The following is a 15,690-nucleotide window of genomic DNA, read 5'->3' on the forward strand; positions in this document are numbered from 1 at the left end:
CTGGCGTGACCGGCTGACTGAGGGCTTGACGGGTAGATTCAAATAAAAAAAAAAAAAATAGTTATAATTGTTGACATTAGGGCCAATAATTAAATTAGGAGTGCCAGGATGCTGATGATCTAGTGTGAAGTGTGTGGGAGATCATTAAACATCTTTTCTTAACAATGGTAAGAAATACACTTACATTGTTAATGTATGAATTTCTAAATAATTGAAGAGCTCTGGCAGTAAGGGGTAGTACGAAGGCCTGAGTTTTCTTATTCGTTGATGTGAGGGAAACATAGACAATATAACATCTCTGCAGATGTCGAGCGATGGCAACAGCGTGTGAATACTGTTTAACCCTGTTGGAAACGGCCCACTCCCACTCCGCAGGGCGGTGGTGGACCCTTCCCAAACACAATGGGGTAGCTTGGCTCGAGTGGTCAGGAAACAGGCGCAGTGCTAAGCATACAATATACCCATACAATAACCATGCGTGCATCCGTTCCAAAAACGACTCTACACCGTAAAAATTATGAAAATATGTTTCTTTTTATCTTTCTTCTCTTAGTTGCTGATTGGGAAAATAAATAACAATCACAATATATACATTTTTAAATATAGCAGGTCAAATAAATATTTGCTGTTTGCTGAAATAAATAGGGGTGATTATAAATAACGGGGCATAAATACAAGTGCAATATATACAGTCAATTAAATACTTTGAGGTAATAAATACTGTATCAATAAATACTGTCCCAATAAATACTGTTCACCAACAAGTCCTGTGGACCTAGAAATTCAGTGCAGCAATAAATAGATGAGAACTTAATAAATACAGTAACCCCAATAAATAATTAGAAGTATACAGTACACTTTGTGAATCAGATGACACTTCACTACTGAAGGGCTGAATTGGCCCAGGCACAGCTTGTAGGGTGTGAAAGGCTTGAGGGGTACTACTCCCTGGCTGAGGCAAAGGCTGAGGCCTAAACTGAGGTAGATCAAAAAGGGGGGGAAATTCTAATGCCCTGGCTTCCCTCTCCACAGAACCTCTCTAGGTTAGTCCCAGTTCACCCCAGGCACAGTCAGGTGGGTTTCAGCTCCGCCCTAGCCCCTTAGAGTAGTCTCTCAGGTCTCCACAGGGCCTAAGGCGCCCTCTACTCCACTTACTGCCCTTTTCTGATGCTCCGACGCCGCTGGAGTCGTGTCGACGCCGTGAGGCGGTTCCGGTTCGGTCTCGGCGGCCTCGGCACAATGTCAGTTCTATGACGGCGCCGGTAGGCGGTTCCGGTCCGATGTCGGTGGCCTCGGTTCGACCTCTACCTTCGATTCGACGGCGTCGGGCAGTCTCCACACGATGTCGACTTCGGGCGGCTCCGGTCCGATGGCGCACTCGGCTCCGATGACGTCGGCCGGCCTGGCCTCGATGTCGACTTCCGGCGACTCCGGGGTGCGATCCTCACCCCCGACCTCCGGTGTTCCTCCTCACAGGTTCCGGGCGACTCCGGAGTGCGATCCTCACTCCCGACCTCCGGTGCTCCTCTACCTCGGTCTCCGACGACTCCGGAGGGCAGACTTCACCCTTCCGATGACGCCGCTCGCTCGACCTCGGTTCACCACCTTCTCGACCCTTGGTATTCCACTCGACCTCCGCCGGCGCCCTCTTATGACCTCAGGCGGCTCCGGGTACGACGTCTGCTACCTCAGTCAGCGCCGCTTCTCCACCTCGGGCTCCAGGTCTTCGGCTACTCGACGCCAGGCTCCAGGGAAACCAACTCTCAGGTCAGAATCTTGCTATTCTCTTGGTTCTAAGGCCTGTTCCTGCTGTCCAGGTCCTTAGGATGGGTTTCTTCTTTCTTCTTCCCACACAGGGCTATAGGCTGGGATCCATCAGCTGGGACAAGTATCAAGGGTGGGTTTATGGACCCCACTCCAGGCACAAGTTTCCACCCCTGCTGCTTCACTCCTTCCTCCTTCACTCTTGTGCTCCTCTCTCTTCACCAGTCAGGTGCCAACTGCCAGCTCCAACTGCCAACTGCCTCTCTTATCCTCCCAACATTCTAAACGGTTTCCAACTGTCACACAGTTCTGGAATCTCCTGGAAGGTTCTGGAAGGTGCTGGTAGGTTCCAGTGGATGCTGGTGATGTCATGGGAGGCCACCATTTTGTGCTTCAGGCCCTCAGACAGAAGTTTCAGGGGTAGCTAAAATGGCTCCCTGAATCTGTAGCAACACTAAAAAGAAGTCTGGTGGTTCCCAAAAAGGAAAAATTCAAACAGGGTTTGAGGCAAAAGTGGGACAAAATAAATAATGATGAGGAGGGACCACCCAAAGGGCTGACAGGTCTAACAAACCCACTCTAAAAAATGGATTCCTCAAAGTAAGAAAAAAAGAGCTATAAAACAGATTAGAAAAAACTTTCGGAAAATCTTAACAGAACAACCATAACTTTTGGCAAAAGTCACAACGAAGCACGACAAAGTGCCAGATGTACAAAAAAGTCACTTTGCAATTTCCAAAGTGCGAATTTTTGTGGTTCGTAATTAGGAAATTGCAAACAGCTATGTACAGCGATGTCTCAGACACTGCAATTCCCAATTGGTTGCAAATAGACTTTCCTTGTCAATATTCATGAGGCAAGTTGCAATTTGTAGCCATTGGGAATGGCTACAATCACAGGGATGGTGGCCTGCTGGGGTCAGCAGACCACCATGTCTGGGATTGCTTTTTAAATAAAGCAATATTTTTTTAAGTCAAGTCTGGGCTGCGCATGCGCTGCTCTGCAAGGCCTGCTGTATTCAAGTATGGAGTTGAAGCTCCGCTCACTCTTTGCCCAAATTTTTCATTGGCTTGTGTCATTGTCCTTTCTAAATGCTGGCTTCTGATTCGTTAATAGACCTGTTAGTCCCTCCATAGTACCGCCTTGTCGTTATTTATAACCTCCCATGAGGACTGTCCCTTTTACTTCAGTTGTTACACGGTATGTCTTATTTAGTCTGTAAGCACTATGGGGCATATTATCAAGCACAGTGTTAAAATTATCGCCGCTTTAGCGGCAGAAAACTGCCGCTAAAGCGGTGATAATGGACTTGATAATATGCCGCAGAGAATTCCAATAGAAGCCCATGTTTACACCAGAACATGGGCTTCTATGGGAATTCTCAAGGGCATATTATCAAGCCCATTACCGACGCTATAGCAGCAGTTTTCTGCTGCTAAAGCAGCGATAATTGTAACGCCGTTTCTTAATAATATGCCCCTGTTTTCTTTAACGAGTTTCTCCTACTGCAGGCACGAAATACTTTCCTGCAACATTCAGCGCACCATGCACACTTTCATCTTCATGGCGTCCCCATCCTATAAAAAACTGCCCCATTGCCCCTACCCGCCGCCCCCCCGCCCCAAGGTGGGCTGTCGATCTGAGAGCCATTATTTTAATGCTTCCTAATGGACTGCGGATATTAAAAAAAAACTGACAGCCCTCTCCCACCAGTCAAGGACGGTAACAAAGGCTTGTAGAGGTGTGGGAGGAATTTGATCAGAAGGAGAACAGTGCACCATGTGACCTAGGATAAAACTATTCAGATTTTGCCATGCAGGTGATGAAGCAGGTAAAACAAGATTTTGTATACCTCCTCTAATTTGCATGAAATTAATTACTTAATCATTCTAAAATTAATTTACATACCATGTTTGAAGTGGAAGTGGTACTAATCAATATTTGCATCTTGATAAACATAAATAGACGTGGGACTAAATTGCTAATTGCATGGCAAATTTAAATAATTAACAATGGTACGCAAACTAACCTTAGATTGTGTTGAAATAGTGAAATTGCATGATGTATATTGCTTTGTGATTGTATTGTGGCTTAAAGTTATCGTATGGTAAGTATTATCGCTTTAAATGTAGCTGCAGCTAGGAAAATACTAATATACATTGGGATTAGTGTGGGTTAAAACATTAGAACCTTCATTTCTATATTTTAATTGCTGTTATGTCTATTTTCGCTTAGTTAACATTCGGGCCTACTAGGCCGCAGTACTCAAGATGGCGTTCTCTGAAGCAGATGCCACCATGTGCGCGCGATGATTTCTGCACATGCCCAGATAGCTCTGGAGATCACAAGGTGAAATTAACTCCCGACACCGTGTTTCCTGCCAAGGTCGATGTGTTGGGGACTTGACCGCAAGCCAATAGCTGAATACATGAGAACCACGGAAGGGACAAAGAATGAACCTGTCAATGGGACCCTTTTGCCTTGAAAAGATACTTTTCATTGTCCCCACATGGGAATCGGAATCGGAGGAACTTTTGTGACAAGTCATTATGAAAAACCATTGTGCACTGGGAAGAGTGCAATGAACTATTGGTAACCCCGAACTGTCCAATCAGAACATTTGGTCTGCTCCTAAAGTTGGAAGTTTTTGAAGGAGAGCCTTTGGGAGATATTGCGTTTATCCTGTATTTTGCCTTACGATTTGATTCTTTGGTGAGTGTCTGACAGTCCATCTGAGGGAGTCTTTACTTGAGATTTGGGAGATATTGCGTTTATCCTGAATTTTGCCTGACGATTTGATTCTTTGGTGAGTGTCTGACAGCCCATCTGAGGGAGTCTTTACTTGAGAATGCGGATAACTCCCTATTTGAACTGACGCTATTGTCGCTGTTCATTGGTAAATGATTTACTGCATTTTTCCTAAAGTTATGTTTAAATGAATTTTTCTAAATGCTTAATTACTCTTTAATAAATCTAATTTCTGAATTATGAGCTGAAGTAAAAAAATGCAAGAGTAAAGGAATTTATTAATGATTGGATAAATAAAATTGAAATAACAAGAAACAAGTTTGTGGTTCTTAAAGATATCAAATGTGTCCTAGACTTTAATTGTGTTTTAGCTGGTTCTAATTCACCATCAACAGTCCAGCTAGTTGGTCCATCGACCAAACCGTGGAGTGCCTTGATAATAAAGTCAGGATTCTGAAAGTTGTATATAGAATGTGTATATAAAGTAGTAAGAAAATTAATCCTGATAGATAATAAGGTACCCACATGTCCAGCAAACCTTCTCCTGTGTACAGATTCAAGTGAGTTTGTGTGCATGTAAAGAGTGTTGGTGTTATGGGCCCCACCAATGAATGAATGTATGAATGACATTTTGTGGATAAGAATCTGTGACATAAAGAGATATGTACATTTTTGTCCTTTGCGCTGGAGCAGTTTTTTGTGGCAGCAGAGGTGATGGTTACTATTGTATTGGTTTGGTGATTATTGATCTATGTTTAACACTTTATGTTGGGTATTGTTTATGTTAAGTGTAGTTGGAAATTTTGAAGCTTCGGGAAGTAGGGAGTGGATTTGTGTGGCGAGAAAAGTCACATGGAATTGAACATTGTCTGGTTTCAAGAACTGTGATAACACGGAATTGTGTTATGTTAGGGAAATCTCCGTATGAATGTGTGTGAGTGGAATAGCAATAGGTTTTCTTGTGAAACTCTGGCCTTAATTCTCAGGAGCATTGTAGTCTCCACATGTGTTTTATCCCCAGAGAAACGGGTTTACCTTTTGCCTGTTAGAAGGGTAAGGTAGAGGGAAGTGCTACTTTATCGACGAAACGGAAAATTCTGTGGTAGGGTAGAGGTAAGTGCTGCCTACTGGAAAGACAGAATTCTTGTGTAAATGGATAAGGCTATCTCTTTGGTTTAGTGAAACAGGCAATGGAGATGTGTTTATGTTGTTACTAACAGATTTGAATAAAGGAAAACTTAAGAAAAGTTTGCCGATAAAGGGGCATATCAGCAACAACCGGCGATAATTATCGCTAAGCGCACTTAGCGCTAGGATAATTATCGCCGGCTAACGTTGAATTTTATCGCTGAGATAGTGTGCTATCAGCAACGCTTATCTCAAAAGCGATAAAATTCCAGGCGCAAGCTGCTAAATGTGCGATTATCGCTGGAAATCCAGCGATACTCGCACAACGTTTGGCGATAGCTTGCTGATAGGGCAGGGCAAACTTAGCCAAGATATCCACCTTCCATTGGATATCATGGCTAAGTCAAACTAAAAGCAGGCGTAAGGAAAGCAGCGATAACCGCGGTCAGCGCTACTTTTCTTATCACTATGCTTGTTAGCGTGCCCATTGATGATTGGAGAAATGTCGGTTAGCGACATTTCTCCAGTTATTTTGGGACGGAACGCCCACTTTGCATCTCATTAGCGATGCAAAGCTGGGCATTGTTGTAATGGGCGCTAAGTCAGCAAAACACGTGTTAGCGTGTCTTTGCTGATAAGGCAATTAAATTATCGCCGCTTTCCGTCCGAAAAAGGACGCAAAAGCGGCGATAATTTCATAGCGCCGCCTTGATGATATGCTCCAAATTTTGTAAAGGAGGGGTCAGCAAGAGCAGGAGTAGTGGGAAAGGCTGACGACAGAAAGACCACATTGAGATTGGTCAGCTGTGGAAAGCCGAAGATTTCACTGATTGGTGCGTTAGTGTGAGATGCGCTAGGATTGGAGAGTCACAAGTGTGATCTAAACGCTCTGGATTGGTGCGTTAGTGTGAGTCGCGCTAGGATTGGTCAGAAAACTGAGAAGCCGCGAAAAGGTGAATTGCGGAGCTTATTTGATTTAGAGTTTTGAAAAATACACAAGATGTATTACGATCCATCTGAAAAGGCGAAAAAGTCATGGTTTGGAAAATCAGAAACCTATTCAAGAAAGATAAGCTGATTGTAACTAGAGAAGGACAGTTACTTCCTCCACCAAAAACGCCTGCATCCTTTATGATGACGAAATATGGTTATCATACATGCATTTGGTTGGAAAATTTGGTAAAATATACCAAAGATGATGGAGTACTAGCGTTTCCGGAGAATGGTTCATTTAGTCTAGCTGACTACGAAATTTAAGAGATAGAATGATGAGATTGGAGCCGAAACCCAGACCTACCCAATTTGAGGCTTTGACTGAATGGGAAGAAGAGATATATGAAAGAGAAAGGTATCGGAGTGGGAGAAGGTATAATTATGTGTCTGGTAGACATTATGGTCAAGAAAGCCATGATGACAGAATGAGAAGATGGCGTAATGCAAGCGTGACTGATGGTCTGTTTCCTCTGAGAAATGCTGGAGATACGGGTGGTAGAAAATGTACGGAAAAAAGAAACAATACTGAGTCAGAAGGTTATAGATATGGAGTGAGTGAATCTGAGGATGAGGTGCTGGAGGACATTTTGTATAAAAAGCCACCTCCATATCAACAGGATTCTGCGATGGTGACACCAAATGCACCACCGAAGGAGACTGTGACAAATAAAAGTTTTGAACAAATGCCGAATAATTTTGGGAAAAATAATCCATTTAATGATTGAGAAATGTCACAGACGGTAAGAATTGATAATGAAAAATCTGTTGAGCTAGTTAAAATAATATAGGAATTAACTGAAAAGATTAGAGAATTAACAAAGAATATAGAAGCAGTGATTGTGCCTGTAACTATAGGACCAGTAAAACCAGTTTTTGATAAACAAAAAGATAGAGAGCATTGTTTAACAGTCCCGTATAATTGTGGTATGCAAAAGGAGAAAGAAAGGAGTCATTCAGGAGAAAATGAATGGAAGGCTACTGCAGGAATATCAGAATTAAGTACACCTAAAAATTGGACTGTAAACCAGAGTCCAGCAAGTAAGACCCCTATGGCAACAGAATCAGCACAGAAACCCCAGAGAAGATGGTAGATAAAATGAGAATAACGACAACCCCTGTAGGACCAACATCTGAAGAACTAAGGGGCATATTTACAAGGGCCATATCTTTGCTTTTTTGGCTTCTAAAGCCAAAAAAGCGGAGATAAAAATTTCGCCCTATTTACAAGAGGGTGATAACATGCATTAGCAGATGTTAGCACCCTTTTACCCGATGCCTCCCTTTGCATCTCTAATGAGATGCAAAGTGGGCGTCACTGGGCAGTACAACCTTGTAAATATCGCTGATGTACACATTGCGATATTTACAAGGCTGCCCACGCATTTTAGCAAATGTTAGTTTTTGGAGAAAACAGCTGTTTTCTCCAAAAACTAACGTCTGCTAAAATGCAGACTTAGCTATACTTACCATTGGGGGTGGATTATGCTGATAAGGGTCGTATCAGCAAGGTTATCGCTGTTTTCCATGGAACATTGCTGGAAAACCAGCGATGTTCCATGGAAAACATCGCCATCGCTGGGAAATTATCGCCATTGCGCTATGCGTTGTTAATACAATGCTAGCATGGCGATAATTTCCTGCAATAGCCAGCGATAACATTTTTCTCCCTAAGAGCGGCCAGCGATAATTATCGCTGCCGCTTGTTAATATGCCCCCAAGTGATTGGTTAAGGAGTTTGCAGAAAAAGGATACAGAACCACAACCTTTGGATGTGGCAAAATTAAAAGTAACTTTTGAAGAATTAATTGTGGGAACCATTCCAACTACAAAATGAAAAGCATACCAAGATGAGGAATTAATGGGGCAGATTTATGTTTCCTGGCGCATCCCTGCAAATCAGCAGGGATGCGCCCGGAAAGATGCGTGACGCAAGTTTACCCTTGCGCCACCACAGATGCGCCGCATTTACAATGCAGCGCATCATGGCGCAAGGATAAACAGATGCGTGACGCATCTGATGGCATAAGGGCGGCACATTGCTGGAGTCGTGTCGCAAGCACGACGCAACTCCAGCAATGCTCAGGGGCTGCCCATACCGAACATGCTGCGTCATGCCTTACGCCTGCTTCAAGCAGGCGCAGGGTTTTGACGCAGCAGCGTCGGAAAAGTGACTCAGTGAAATCTTGTAGATTTCACTGCGTCACTTTTCCAAGGCTTTTTCTGACGGAACGCCCACCCTGCATACATTAAACCTGACGCAGGTTTAATGTAGCGCAGGGCTTTACAACGTGACGCATCTCCCTAGATGCGTCACGTTGTAAATAAGGCGCAACATGGCGCATGGTTTACGCCACTGCTGCGTCACAGAAGTGACGCAACGGCGGCATAAATGTCTCGCAAGGGGCTTGTAAATCTGCCCCAATGTTTTTATGTAAAAGCATTACTTGGAGAGCAGGAACTTTGCATGAAAAGTTAGAAGTGACAGCGAGTGAAATGGGAATAGATTCAGAAAAAATAAGGTCATTGCAGAAGCCATACAGAGTAGATTTTACTGAAAAAGACATTGAAAACTTGAATACTACAGGAATTAAAGAGTGAATTGCATTACTAAGAAAATGGGGTGATGTGGATCAATGGAAAAGTAGATGGTTTAGAAAGAGAGAGTAAACTACAGACAAAGCCTCTCTAGCTTGCCCAATGAGAGAGAAAGAGCCAGTAGTAACAGAAAGTCCCATGAGAGAAATTCCTCGAGGAGGATATGTACATGTTCCTTGGACTAGACAGGATATTTTGTCATTTTCAAATGATTTTCCAAGGTTGAGAGAAAAAACAGTTGAATGGTATAGACAGGTAGATAGGTTTATCAAACTTTCAAAGGTATTATGGATAGATCTGAATGGACTTTTTGACATAATTGTGCCTACAGATTTATGGACAGAATGTAAGATCACTATAGATTGGCCAACTCAAGAGTATACTAGGGATCCTGAGACAAGAGCCCCACATCCAGAAGTAATGAAAAAATATGATCAGGTAATTACGTTTCTGAAAAATAAAGTACCTCCAAAAGAAACTGACTGGGTAAAAATTGACAGAACTCATCAGGAGATCAAAGAATCAGTGCATGCATATTACGAAAGGTTACTTATGGCTTTTAAGCAATACAGTGGAGATGAGAAACTAAGTGAAAAGGATTTGAGTCATTTTGTTTATAGGTTTGTCTATGGTTTAAGGCCTGAAGTTAGTGAAACGATTAAACAACATACAGTAGACTGGCAAAATAAAAATATAGACTCAGGTGCCGATCACGATCCGGTAAAAACCGGGTACGAACCGTCGGACGGGGCATAATCTCCGCCCGACGCGTACCCGGTCGTCAATTTATACAAACAAGGAATTACGATTCGCACGGGTACACCATCACCGTACGATTCGTAAAAAAGCCCGACCGAACAAAAAAACCCTACCAATGCGATCCGGGAAAGCGCCGACCTGACGTCGGGACGCTCGCAGCCAGCCATTCACGACCCAGGAATTACGATTCGCACCGACGTCATCCCGCACGGTGAATATTTTCCGGCAGCCAAAAACTGCCGGGAAATCAGGACGACGCGAACAAGGACCACCAGTACGCGGCGGACAGACAGGACGACGCGACCAAGGAGGACCCGTACGCGACAGGGCGACGCGAGCAAGGAGGACCCGTACGCGACAGGACGACGCGATCAAGGAGTACCAGTACGCGACGGACAGACATGGACCCGAACCTACGAGTCATCCCTGCCCTCATAGCAGTCCACCTCCTCTACAGGTTACGACGCAGACGCCGCAGAAGGTCAGAATAACTAAGGGAGGGGGGAAAGTGGGGTGGGGTGGGGGTGGCAGGACCAGGGCAGGCCACAAAACAACCACATAAGTCACACACCACACATGGCCTGGACATACCTGACTCCCATGCCCTGGTCACCACGAGGGGGTGGGGGCGTGTCCTGATAAGCCAGCGACCGCCACAACGGAAGTCCGTCACGACGCGAACCGGCAACACAACCAGACAGGTACGTCCCGTACCCACGCCTGAAGAGCGTGGGTACGAGTCGTACCACGCCCACACACACGTCACCCCAACAATGGCGGGACGGATCGTACCCACGTGGCAAAGGCCTGGCTACGGCCCGCACAAGCATCACATAGCGTGGGGACGGATATGTACGGACCCTACCCCCACCCCGTATGCAAGGAGCGTACCCCCCACCCCAACAGTGTAAGTACGACCCGTACCCTCACCCGCGTATGCAAGGAGCGTACCCCCCACCCCAACAGTGTAAGTACGACCCGTACCCTCACCCGCGTATGCAAGGAGCGTACCCCCCACCCCAACAGTGTAAGTACGACCCGTACCCTCACTCGCGTATGCAAGGAGCGTACCCCCCACCCCAACAGTGTAAGTACGACCCGTACCCTCACCCGCGTATGCAAGGAGCGTACCCCCCACCCCAACAGTGTAAGTACGACCCGTACCCTCACCCGCGTATGCAAGGAGCATACCCCCCACCCCAACAGTGTAAGTACGACCCGTACCCTCACCCGCGTATGCAAGGAGCGTACCCCCCACCCCAACAGTGTAAGTACGACCCGTACCCTCACCCGCGTATGCAAGGAGCGTACCCCCCACCCCAACAGTGTAAGTACGACCCGTACCCTCACCCGCGTATGCAAGGAGCGTACACCCCACCCCAACAGTGTAAGTACGACCCGTACCCTCACCCGCATATGCAAGGAGCGTACCCCCCACCCCAACAGTGTAAGTACGACCCGTACCCTCACCCGCGTATGCAAGGAGCGTACCCCCCACCCCAACAGTGTAAGTACGACCCGTACCCTCACCCGCGTATGCAAGGAGCGTACCCCCCACCCCAACAGTGTAAGTACGACCCGTACCCTCACCCGCGTATGCAAGGAGCGTACCCCCCACCCCAACAGTGTAAGTACGACCCGTACCCTCACCCGCGTATGCAAGGAGCGTACCCCCCACCCCAACAGTGTAAGTACGACCCGTACCCCCACCCGCGTATGCAAGGAGCGTACCCCCCACCCCAACAGTGTAAGTACGACCCGTACTCTCACCCGCGTATGCAAGGAGCGTACCCCCCACCCCAACAGTGTAAGTACGACCCGTACCCCCACCCGCGTATGCAAGGAGCGTACCCCCCACCCCAACAGTGTAAGTACGACCCGTACCCCCACCCGCGTATGCATGGAGCGTACCCCCCATGCCAACAGTGTAAGTACGACTCGAACCCTCACCCGCGGACGTACGGACCGTACCCCCACCCCCACCATTGTAAGTACGACTCCTACCCCCACCCGCGGACTCACGGACCGTACCCCCACCACACCAGTGTAACTAGACTCGTACCCTCACCTCGAATGCATGGAGCGTACCCCCACCGTGTATGTTCGAAGCGTACATATCCTGAAATAGGAGGTGTGTGTGCAGAGTCCACCCAGCAGTGCCCTGAGACAGGAGGGGTGGGTGTGGAGTCCTCCCAGCAGTGCCCTGAGACAGGAGGGGTGGGTGTGGAGTCCTCCCACCAGTGCCCTGAGACAGGAGGGGTGTGTGCAGAGTCCTCCCAGCAGTGCCCTGAGACAGGAGGGGTGGGTGCCTATCACTCCCAGCAGTGCCCTGAGACAGGAGGGGTGGGTGTGGAGTCCTCCCAGCAGTGCCCTGAGACAGGAGGGGTGTGTACCTATCACTCCCAGCAGTGCCCTGAGACAGGAGGGGTGGGTGCCTATCACTCCCAGCAGTGCCCTGAGACAGGAGGGGTGTGTGCCTATCACTCCCAGCAGTGCCCTGAGACAGGAGGGGTGGGTGCCTATCACTCCCAGCAGTGCCCTGAGACAGGAGGGGTGGGTGTGGAGTCCTCCCAGCAGTGCCCTGAGACAGGAGGGGTGGGTGCCTATCACTCCCAGCAGTGCCCTGAGACAGGAGGGGTGGGTGCCTATCACTTCCAGCAGTGCCCTGAGACAGGAGGGGTGGGTGCCTATCACTCCCAGCAGTGCCCTGAGACAGGAGGGGTGGGTGTGGTGTCCTCCCAGCAGTGCCCTGAGACAGGAGGGGTGGGTGTGGAGTCCTCCCAGCAGTGCCCTGAGACAGGAGGGGTGGGTGTGGAGTCCTCCCAGCAGTGCCCTGAGACAGGAGGGGTGGGTGTGGAGTACTCCCAGCAGGGCCCTGAGACAGGAGGGGTGGGTGAGGAGTCCTCCCAACAGTGCCCTGAGACAGGAGGGGTGTAACACATGTGTGTGAGGCCGGAATTATCCACATGCATACTGCCTACAAGGGAACATGTCCCCATGAACTCATGTCAACAGACTCCACACACAAGTACAGTGATCACCAAGGATGCCACGATTGTTGCAGGTGGAGACATGGCCCTGCATGCATGGCCAAGGTAGAAGGGCTCCGTCACACACACAGCTCATGTAGACACAGCTCTGCGCTAAACATTGGGAACACCCTGCAGGGAAGAAAGCTGGGTACACAGAGGAAGGAATACACCCTGGGACAATTGCACCATGCAGTAACTGCTTACATGAACAAAGAAAGTTAGCCAACACCTTGTGATGGCACACAGATCCCAGGGTCCCCCCAATGAGCAGCACACTACTACATATCCCACACACCCAAACCCTTAAACACCACCCAAAACCATGTAGCAGCCCCACCAACACCAATACCAGCATAGCAGTAGTGTGATAATGAAAACAAAATTAAGCTTTATTCAGCATGAGCACAATGTCCGTGGATCGCAGGCAGTTCAATATTCACAAAGCCCATAGGGCAGTCAATGATTCCCAGCTGGATGGGGGACACAGTGGGATGCGTGTCCCCTACCTTGCCTGCACAGTCAAATGGCATCGTCTTCCACACTGGTGAGGGCATCAGGGGGGGGGGGAAGCACCAGGCACCGCAGGGACATCAGGGCAAAGGGGCGGCGTTGTGGGTGCAGGGCTGGAGGACTCCACCACAGGGGGTGGGTCAGTGCCAAAGGCGGAGGCCAGGATGGCACTACACACCTTTGCAAGGTCCTCCAGGGAGTCCCCTGCACCCGAAGGGACCTCAGGCCCCAAGGAGGGGGGGGGAGGGTCAGAGGGATGGGTCGCAGCGCCACCGGGGGAGGGTGGAGACAGGGGGGGAGACTCAACCACCCTGACCGAGGACTTCCTTGACCGCTTGCGTGGTGGTGTAACTGTGGGGCTCAGGGACAGAGCGGCCATGAAGGAGTCCTTGGGGGAGATGTGGCCAGGAGAGCTGAGGGGAGGGGATTTGGAGGGAGTGGACTGGGTGGAATGCGGACTCCCACTATGGCTGCGTGTCACACGTTTGCCCCCCGACCCAGTGGGTGTGCCTACCTCACCCTGTGTGTGCGTGTCAGGAGGAGTGCGGTGGACCTTCCCTGCTGGTGTGGTGCCTGTGTCTGTTGATGTGGGTGCATGCCGACGTCTGGGTGTACGTGGGACAGGCATGGGAGTGGGAAGTGTGGATGGGGCAGGGGTAGGTGGGGGGAGGTCGCGCTGCAGGAGACCCACTGCTGCAGTCAGTGTGGAGTCTATGGACCTCAGCAAGTTGCGTTGGTCAGCCTGCGATGAATGAATGCCCTCCAAGAATGCCTCGATGTTGGTGAGGGTTTTGCCGTGGGCATGGAGGACATTAAGGATCGCAGCCTGACCAACCTGCAGTTGCCGCTGGATGTCCACAGACTCTGCATTGGCGGCAGCAGTGGAGACAGGGGCAGGGGGTGCGGTGCCTGGCAGGAAGGAGACATGCTGTGAGCGGGCACGCTGGGAAGGGACACGAGCAAGTGGGAGGCGGCTGATGGGAACTGAGGGGGCGGTGCGAGGTGTTGTTCCGCTGTCAGCTGCTGGTGCAGCCACCGCCCACTCGGAGACATCCTCCTCGGACCTGTCAGCTTCGTATTCTGACGTGCCAGTCGACAGGTCCTCGGCCGCACTATCCTCCACCTCTGTCCCACTCGATGTGCCAGCCCCGATGTCACGGCTGGCACTGGTGCTCGGTCCCTCCGCCTTGCCTGTGTCCATGTCTCCCTCTGTGTCCCCCGACGATGCTGTGGGCAGGGTGGAGAGACAGAAATTAATCAGACAGCTGTACACATCAGTCACATGAGTCCAATCTACATAGGTAACATTGCATAGCCTGAAAAGGAAGATCCCTAACATCTACTAAACAAGGTACCGATGTAGGGCATGAAACACACAGTTGGTTGAGCCACCATGCCACTGAAACACCATGGAGAGCATGAGACAATAGCTCAAGACAGGAAACGTAGTCTGACATAGCACCCAGGCCCTGGGGACAATCCAGCACTGCATCTGCACCACACAGCGTCGGTGAAAATACCGATGACCAGGGACCATATCCACGAACTTGAGACACATGCTGCATAGGTAATGCTGAAAACATGCCCAACATGACTCGGTCACTGCACCTTGCGTGTGTGTCCAGACAAACATCACACACTGCCCAGACCCAGCAAGTAGAAATCAGGATTTGACATATAGGCATTGCCCGCCCCAACAAACCCCTACACGAGGCAAATTGTTGAGACACAGGTGGCACCAACATCTCATAGTCTGGGTGATAAACACAGGGGCAGGCAAAATGCAAGATTGGACGCCAAACAGCCAAGGTGCGCCTGTACAAATAATGAGGTACCAGTGCCCATCCTCAGATGAGTATAACAAGACACACAGGCACTGGCAACTGTGAGTATGAAGAAGGACAATCAGGTCAGGCTGCACAGTGGACACCTGTACATAATAGCACGTCTATATACATGGTGACAGCGGACAATGGCACAGAGCACAACCTACGCTGTAGACACTGAGAGTGTCCACGTTGATGATGACACACACCACTGAGGATAAGGTGCTCCAGGGGACAGTAGTGGGCACGCAACTACATGCTACTGAATGGTAATGACTGCAACACACGCCACCATCCCTGCACTATGCGTATCGCACACTCATGCACATCATGTC

Source organism: Triturus cristatus, chromosome 4_2, assembly GCF_964204655.1.
Source record: "Triturus cristatus chromosome 4_2, aTriCri1.1, whole genome shotgun sequence".
Lineage (NCBI taxonomy): Eukaryota > Metazoa > Chordata > Amphibia > Caudata > Salamandridae > Triturus > Triturus cristatus.